This window comes from Eurosta solidaginis, chromosome 5 (assembly GCF_040869045.1).
Source record: "Eurosta solidaginis isolate ZX-2024a chromosome 5, ASM4086904v1, whole genome shotgun sequence".
Classification (NCBI taxonomy): domain Eukaryota; kingdom Metazoa; phylum Arthropoda; class Insecta; order Diptera; family Tephritidae; genus Eurosta; species Eurosta solidaginis.
In genome coordinates, this window is record NC_090323.1 from 129,002,331 (window position 1) to 129,010,426 (window position 8,096).

At 37.8% G+C, this 8,096-nt stretch overlaps 1 pseudogene; it reads right to left on the reverse strand.

Annotated features, from left to right (window-relative positions):
* Positions 1-3,352: 3,352 nt before the first annotated feature.
* Positions 3,353-5,880, reverse strand: LOC137252002 (tRNA (guanine(26)-N(2))-dimethyltransferase-like; annotated as a pseudogene).
* Positions 5,881-8,096: the final 2,216 nt, after the last annotated feature.

Genomic DNA, 8,096 nt, shown 5'->3' on the forward strand with positions numbered 1-8,096 from the left:
ATTAATGCGATCGTGCATTCCGCTCCCACTTATAGGATGTGAGCATAGCACTGTTCTGCTCACACACGGCACAATGCTCGTCAAATGGCGGTCATTTCTTCAGTCATTTCACTCTACATTTTCGAGTCTTTTGACAATAAAGTTTACTGCGGTTTTCCATTTATATAACCGCCATATAGCATGAATTTTACCTGCAGATTTACTTTACCTGGAGCAGCCATATGAATAAAATATGAACCAAAAAAATTGAATTTTCAATATTTATTATTTTTATTATATGTACATGAAATTGGAACTTATATTAATACAGTTCATATAAAAAAGAAGTAAGTACTTTAATAATAAATATATCGCTTAATTGGTTTTTGTTTTCCAATTGAAATATTTTCTAAGCGAGCCGAAAATTATTTTAAACTTTAGAAAAAACTCCAATTATTTCAATAATCTACAACTTAAAGCTCAGTAGAAATTCAGATTAAGTTTACTCTTTTTTCAGATCAAGAATATTCAAAGGTGTCATGGAATCCGATTGCTGTCGTAATTGATGAACTTAAAAATGTACGACTAGTAATTGAGTCAGACTTATTATTGTTCTAAATCTAATCATTCAAGCAATAATTCTGCAACCCATAGCAGGAGTATTGATTGGTTTCAAATCTAATTCCGACAGCAATCGTATCACATCCCTTATTATATATGTACATGAAATTGCAACTTAAATTAATACTGTTGATATAAAGAAAAGTAAGTACTTTAATAATAAATAAACTCTCTTAATTGGGTTCAATTGAAATCTTTTCCTGTGCAAGCACATCGCTAACCTGTGTTGGCAAAAGATATGATTATACTGTCTTCGATAGATAGTTGGACGAGCCGCTACTCGGCGATGTAGAGATGACCGTGTGTCGGTGGCAGCAGTTACAACAGCAGTTTCTAACTTGCACCATGCGTACAGTGTGATGAATGCTTCACTGCCTTTTCCAATTGCTTGGCGCCAGCAATTTTGGTGTTTGTAAAGCTTTAGCTGTAATGCAAATATATAGATGGGTTAAAGTGGTTTTCGTATGTTATTCAACAACTCACCCTATACCATCATCACAGCCTTCTCATCGATTTTGAATATGTGTACTGTTTCAGTATTCAGACCCAGTTCGTTTGATGCAATATTTTCGATTTGATGATTATGTATACTATCCGTTAGGCAGACAATTAGGTGCGTTCGATTCATTCATATACTGTGGGTATTTGAGCCGTAGACGCAATTTATATATTGTAACATTTGTAAACAGTTGGGTTTCTCTGCTGTCACCATCACCACTAGAGAGCTATTGAAGAAACGCTCGACCAAGATATGTTGCGATTTACGCGCATAGATTTTTTCCACCTTGTCACAGTTATTGATGGAGAAAATGCGAAAGCCATATTTACCATCCAATACGGAAAAGGAACTGTGGAGGAAGAAACATTTTATAAAATTTAATAAAATCAATAAATGATAGTTGTGTTAAAATGGGGTAAAGTATCGTATGTTAAAGTATAGCGAAGTTTGAATAACTACCTTTACCACCAGAAGGAGTCACTATTGCTTCTACACCTATGCTATTGTTTCCTACACCGATGAGCTTTGTAATAAAATAAACAGCTATCTCCCCAATCTCTCCAGTTTTGTCGCCTCGCGAAACCTGATATTGTAACCAACCAAATCATCGGTGATCTTATTAAAATCATGGCCGCGCCAAATGTCGACCATATGACATTACCCTACCGACTGTCTTACACCTTAAAATTTTGGGTGTGACTTTCATCAGGATCTACATTTTGGTGAGCACGCAGCCGCAATTGTTCCGAGAATTCAGAGCCGTACCAAAATCCTCAAATCCCTCGCTGGCAGTACCTGGGGAAAGGAAAAAGAAACGCTCATGGCTACGCACAAAGCAAATAGCCAGCCGATTAAGTGCTATGCGTCACCCATATGGTCGCCAAGCCTAAAAATTACCCACTGGAAGAAGCTACAGGCCTGCCAAAATACCGCTCTCAGAATTGCCACGGGCTGTCTTCTTATGTCCCCAGAACACCATCTGCATAATGAGGCGAGAATACTCCCCATCAGGGAGAGAAATGAGATGCTGACCAAACAGTTCCTGTTGAATACTCAGAAACCTGAGCATCCCAACAGACATCTGATTGTCAACCAGCACCGCCTAGGGGCCTAAGGAGTCATCTCCGTAAGCATTTTGAGGAAATACGGCTCCTGAGAACCCAGCCGTATGAAGCGAAAAAACACAAGCAGGTCCTGGCGAACTCCATAAACAAGCGTCAGACCTTTATGCTAGGAATTGCCCGGTGAATCCAGTACTCAAAGAAAAGTATCCAAACCTCGCGGAAGAGGAACGCATACTCCCCAGAGAAAATCGAGTCACTCTAGCTCAACTTCGTTCTGGATACTGTAACAGGTTAAACTCTTACCTATCCAGAATAACCCCGACATACAAAATGTATGTCCCGCTTGCAATGTGTCCCCACATGACACCAACCATCTCTTTAATTGTAATGTGGAACCAACGCCTCTAACACCCCTTTCATTATGGTCCCCCCTGTCGAAACAGCAAGTTTCCTTGGTCTCCCGTTAGAGGATATTGATGATAATTTCTGATCGGTCGCACCTATTGGATGGGGCGAAGCACTGCTACAATAACAACGTGTGAAAGATGGTTGCATCATTCGTTTGTTGCTCCCTGTTGCTTTGCTTATATTTTTTTTTCTCAATTTTAAACAAATTCGCAACAATAACTAAACTTTTAATTTGTTAACAAAAATAGAAATGCGCAACAAAATTTCAATTGGCAAATCAGCTGACTTCGAAGATTCGAAATTCCTATTCCCCAATTATTGTTCTCTCTAGGAGAAAAGAATTGGAGGAATTTGTCTGCGGTGCTATTAAGGCAATGACCTTTGACCTCGAGTAATTTTTTTTTAGCTCGAATAGGATATATGGGGACTTTTAATTTTAATATTTTTATGGTAAACTAGAGGTCCTCACTAAAATTTGGCTTTGTAGTAATTTTTGTTATTTTAATTGTCTAAATTAGCCGTTCTAATATTAAAATCGCCACTCTCAAAACAAATCAAAAAACAAGTATGAAAAAGTTGTTAACGTTACAGTGCTTATGGATTCATTTTAAGAGTGCATTAAAAGAAAAAAAGTTTTGTTAAGCACATTTTTAAAAAGGAAAGGTCGGTAAAAATGAGACTTACCATATATTCATATCGGCTGCTGAGTGGAATATCACCAAATCTCGGCTGCCGTTTCAAAACTTACTTTCTCAGAATTCGTTTGAAGAATGCCCTATCTTAGAATTTGTTTCATAAACACTCCAGCTATTGTCAAAATGTGTTGTATTTGAGCTCAGATCGGTCATTTTTGAAGCCAAATCTGAGTTAGGGCATTCTTCAACCGAATTCTGTGATAGGGCTTTTCTAATATACGGGGTTATTCAAATGTTTTCTGAGAAAGGTGCTTTTCGAAACGGCTTGCGCGTGCTTCTAGCAAAGTTTGTAGATCCTCCTCTAAATCCAAGCTAAAGCGTTGGCAAGATACCGGCTCTTTAGCAGGCGTTGTAGCCTTTCTAAATGTGTTCGTGAATCGAGAAAAAAATGTTGAAGATATTGTTTGTATTAATTTTTAATAATAGGTATATATTACCATGCTAAAGTGATTTATCTTTTTAAAAGTAAAGTAATAAAGTTCTACAAGCTAGTAGCTACTTTTTAGTCAAAGATTTGGAAAATTTTCAAATTCTTATATAGTAAGCCAATTTACTCTACAGTATTTAAAACATCCATCTCCATGCTCACTCGAATGGCTCATCATAAACAAGCATACAATTTTAATGATATATTTATAAGCATTTACCGTTGCATGACAAGTAATTTCTTGACTTTTGCACGCCAAGCTTTATTTGCTTAAAATTTTTCCAATCCAGACATTTGTATTCAGGAAAATTGAAAAAGAGCAACAAACATCCAAGTTATATTTTTTTGAACCACAGCAGACAAGGCGCGGTAATCTTCCAGGGTTTTCGTTACGAAATATCTTTTCCAGATAAGCTTATACCACTTGAGCACACTACGTTGTGTTATTTTTTTTATCCAATAGTTTCTTAATGGTTGCCCCATCATTTGAAATTGTGGCCTTACCACTGGAATCAACAATATGCTTGTCCATATTACGTGAACCCAATGTAGTGCGTACAGCGTCCACAATTGAATGCGAGGTATTGATGTTGGATATGATGAATATTTTTTACATAAAAACTCATGTACCCAATACAAGTTCAGGCATACCGCCGATAACACACCTTTTAAACGACGTTGTGTGTCCAAATCACTTAGCGGTTTTTCTTCTATGATTTGTAGCAATTCTTCAACAAACGTTGGATCATGTATGGGATGCGACCAAAGTGGACCGCCATCTATATTTGGGAATATAAGAAACAATTTGGTGTGAACAATTGGTGCCAGTTAACCCTCTGAAAAAGCGACTGACGCGCCTTTTTGAACGGACGTAACCGTTTAAACGGTTAAGCACCAATTAAGTAAGAAGGAAATAATTTGATTTATTCGAGTTTAAATACTTAAGTGGGATAGTTGAAACTTACATGATGTTTATCACCGCAATGCGCACAATTTGTATTAACATTTGGTCCAGTTGGTATACCGAATTTTACTTCCGCATTGCCTTTATCTGAGATCTTGCTTTTTACAATACCCATAGGCTGTAGCGTATAGGTATCACAACCAGTGCATTGAAATACCATTCATTGTTTGCTGTGTTCATAATATAAACATATGGTAAGTAATTGGATTGTGGTAAAAGGCCAAAATGCTGTATACCAACCTCATGCTATATTTATACATACGCACAAATACGCGTATATAAAAATTGGCAGAAATGCTCAAAAGTGGCTCAATATATTTTCCATAACGATTAGAGTGCGTTTCAATGCAATGCAATAGTATACGGAATCCCATCTCATGGCAGCATTTCATACGCAAAGGCACAGAACTATATTTGGCATTGCAGGCTTCAGGCGTATTGCCTGCCAGCACAGCCATATCATTCGCAGTTACAAGTAATGAACCCCCGCTCGTCAGTGATTGTATAGCGCCATTCAGAAAGCGATTCGGACAACCATAAGGATTTAGGTCTATAACATCGAAACGCTTCTCATATGAAGTTGAAAGGTACATGAGAGTCCTATTGCGAATTTTATTATTGATTATTACAGTTAAATCACTAGCTATTGATTCGTATATCAAACCTACATTGCATCCCCTTCGCTTGGCACAATTAAATGTTCCACTCCATTGTGTCGCATATTTACGCTAATGGAATCTACTGCCACCTTAGATAGATCATTTGCAACAATTTCACGCACGCCTGCTACTTCTTTTGCATAACTTATGCTACGTAAACCTGTTGCAGCAAGCGTTTCCAATATTCGCAGTCCATCGTCGTATTTTACACCACCAGCCGAGTTTCTTGTCATTAGCATTGCTTGCTTTCCTTTGTATTTTGTGGATTTTTATGCGCCGCCGCTTCCCGCTCTATTACCAACCGCTTTGAGTATACATTAAGTACTGAAATACTTAAATCACGATTAAATTCTTGTACTGGATTGTAGAATACGGCCCCGCCGGCAATAATTTCTGTAGTGCTTTCTTTGATCACACGTTCGGGTGCTTTGTCGTTCGTTGCGATCTGTTAATTCATAAAATTTAGGGCGATTTTGTTAATAACGCGAAACATATATTAACCTTATTTTCAGATACTTCCTCAACTTCCATTTTGGCTTTAAACTGCTGTGCATCCAAGTTTTTGTTATCAGCTGTTCGGTGGTGGCATACGCTGGCTGCTGCTTTCGTTGAACAGGGAATCGTGGAAACTGTTTCAACAGAGGAAATATTTAAGCATTACAGATGCACAACACTGTTTTTTATAAATCAGCGATGATAGCCAGCCTTGGGAGGTTGTTGCTGCTGCTATCGTGGCCTTGCATTACCCGGATGCTGTTGTGGTATATATGTTGGTATAACTGGATGTGGCGTCATTGCCCCACCTGTTCCAGTTGATGCGGACCACGAACAACAACCACCACGACCTACACTGTTTGGGTTCACTTTGCTGCTGCAAACACACCTCCGTCACAATAATTAATGGAGACCATGGAGGGGTATCTCAACACGAGAGGCTATTTTATTGCACACATAGCCGTTTTTTACAACGAATTTTCTAATCTTTTTTTTTTCAAATTTGGATAATAAATCTTAATGGTAACAAGAATTTTTTTGTTGTATGTATGTGGAAATCAAAATTTACTATTCTGCATTAGAATTGCTCACGATTATTTATACTATGCAATTACATATTTCACTTTCTTTCTTTATAAACATGCACACATTGATATGAGTTTTTTTGGCTAAAACACACTTTAGTAGACCAAAAAATATTAAAGAATGCGTATATTAATTTCTGCAAAATGTAAATCACACAAATTGAAAAAATTTTCCACTTTTCTGCAGAATTAGAAATGGCGCAAAAATTACGTATTATGCTATCCCTATGAAAATAATAGGTGCGAGAGAGCACGATACATTGTGGGAAAGCAAAATTTGTCAGCATGCTATTTCATTTGCACAATTTTTCATTCCAAATCGTCACCCCTGTCAAAAATTCGTGTGGCTGTGTGCGTTTTTGGTCACACGATTTTTGCAGGGAAGTGACGTTTACATTTTGAGATGCCATTTGTTCGTTTCCATTTCATTTTGAAATTTTGTCATACAAATTGACATTTATTTAAAAATAAATTTCAAACCGGACGCTTTATTCCAGAAAATGTAAGTTATGCTTGTTAATATGATTCATTAAGTTCAGTATGATTTATTAAGCAATATTTTTTCCTTTTTTAGAACGATTAACGACGAACGATTAATTGAATTGGTGCGCGAGCAGGAATTTCTGTACGATAAATCTTGTCCAAGCTACAAGCTCTTAGACAAAAAATTGGCGACTTGGACAAAGATAGCCCAGGAGCGTGACGAAACAGGTAAATAAAAAACTAGAGTAATTTATGTGTTGCGTAATATTAGATTTTCAATTTAGGATATTAGTGTAGCAAGCGGTGGACGACACTACGCGAGCGCTACACAAGAGAGTTGCGCAATCTTGATGCCCCTTCCGGAAGCGCTGCAGCTGCACACAGGTGGTATCTATTCCCAAATATGGAGTTTTTAAAGGCACATGTGGCTCCAAGACCGTAAGTACTTTTATATTAAATATATTGAATACAATAATAAAAAATATTTTTTTTAGAACCAGATGCTCCAATAATATATTGTCACTACAGGAGTCGCAGGTGTTTAACCGCCTCCACCATCTCCGCTTCTGTTTACGGAAGATGTAGGCGAAGGATGCACGGGAATTGATTCGGTTGACCTAGTGGCGTCCACGCCAAAAACATCAAAGAGAAAGAGGCACAGGAGAGCTGTAAAGAAGACTTCCGTGAAGTGTAACAGCTCTTCAAAGATGCGCAAAGGGAGCGCTTGGGGGAAAACCGAAGGCTGCGGTCGTTTGGTGACATGATTGTTGCTGCCATAAGCGAGATGAGGGAGCGAAAACAAGCAAAGGCCATTAAAGTTATAACAACGGCAGTGATGGACCTGCAGCTGGAGCCTGATGAATAAAGGCTTTGCAGGACCATATACATAATACCAGTGAACACTATTTTCAATTGTAAATACTTTATTGCTTTTAAATACAAAGTAGTTACAACTGAAAATAGTGTTCACTGGAATTATATATATGGGCTAGATCCTCTATCCGCTCCTCTTCCAAACCAAATTCCCATCCTTCCTTTCACTTTCTCCTCTTCCCCTCGGCATCCCTACCTCATACCCCCTCCCCTCTTCCCGCATTAATTTCTACAATAAATTACACGTACTCATAGTTGGGCACGATGCATTCGATTTTAGTTTCCTCTACTACTAGTGGTTTCATTACCACTAAAAAATTTTAAGGTGGTGGACGTTGTTTTGAA